Source organism: Echinops telfairi, unplaced genomic scaffold (genome assembly GCF_000313985.2).
Source record: "Echinops telfairi isolate 266 unplaced genomic scaffold, ASM31398v2 ScPeMD7_7469;HRSCAF=8507_0, whole genome shotgun sequence".
Taxonomy (NCBI): Eukaryota; Metazoa; Chordata; class Mammalia; order Afrosoricida; family Tenrecidae; genus Echinops; species Echinops telfairi.
Window position 1 is genome coordinate 54,065,991 of NW_022111372.1, and position 1,183 is coordinate 54,067,173.

General features: G+C 46.1%; 1 long non-coding RNA gene across 1 annotated transcript in view; it reads left to right on the top strand.

Moving 5' to 3' along the window:
• The window catches only part of LOC123521016, a 70,361-nt gene extending 69,617 nt beyond the window's left edge, over positions 1-744 (top strand). The window contains exon 3 of the long non-coding RNA XR_006679513.1: positions 660-744. This is a non-coding gene — a long non-coding RNA (uncharacterized LOC123521016). The remainder of the gene's footprint in view (positions 1-659) is intronic.
• The last annotated feature ends 439 nt before the right edge of the window (positions 745-1,183 follow it).

Genomic DNA, 1,183 nt, shown 5'->3' on the forward strand with positions numbered 1-1,183 from the left:
CAAATTATCCTTCTTGGCACCTGGTGGATTCCCAAGAAAATGTACCATCATAGAGGGAGGTCTTATTGAACCAGAAGCAGATTCAAGAACACTCACCAGCCATGCTGACCACCCCTTTCTGCCTGGGTGTTAGGGATCATGTTCCCCAAGGCTCCGCTACTTGACCCTAATTACAAGCAAGGAAGTTATCCAACTTGTGTTACTCTTCCTGGCAGCTTCCTTTCCCAGTAGCCCCTCCTCCAAAGAGATGAGACAGCTTTTTTTCTTCTCTGAACAGAGTGAGAATATCCTCTTCATGGAGCTCAGGGGCTGGAGACAGAATGTCTAGGGACATTGAACAGGGGAACTAGGAGGGGACAGCATAAGAGTACTGCCCCCTGGCTCTCTGCTTCTGAATGAGGTACACCTGGGACTGGCAACACATGTTGACATTAAGAGGGGCTGGACGTGACAGGCAGGTACTAGATATTTGTGGAAGTTACATAATCTGGTGTCAATTTGAGGATTTTGAGTGAAGGAATGGAGTGTAGCCTGTCAATCAGGTCATAGCCAATGAGGCCTCTGTGTGGGCATGGCCTTCTACTGAGGATTCTGGGAACTCTGGTATTTGCCTCCTTGGAAGCGGGAGACACTCTCTTTCTCTGCTCACTCCCTTCCAGACAGCCCTGTGGAAATGACACATGGAGAGAGGCTGATGGAGCCGCAGAAGCCATGTGGAGACCTGTCAGCACTGGATGCACAAGACTGCCCACCCACTGGCCTGTGATCTTCCTGCATTCAACGTCATTGCACATGTTTCGTGAGTCTGGAGAGGACTTTATAAATTGGTATCGGACATATGGGCAAATATAGGACTTATGAACTTGATCTGGACTGGGCTGGGATGTTTTCTCAATATTCAACTGCTCTTGTATATAAAGATCTTTCTTACACACACACACACGTGTGTTTATGAATTTGTTTCTCTAGTCTTTCTGGAATAACACAGTATTGAATTAAAATATTCTATCTTGAAGCTGCCCCTCTATAACCCTGACTGTTGGGCATTGTGCTCCTTATTTGACAAACACAGACTTAAGTGGCACAGCTTAGAGTTACATCTATATGTCTCTGAAAACTCCTGCTTTTCTAGTCAATAATCTGGTTGTTTTCACTTCTGCCCCATAACTCCAGTTGATCAACG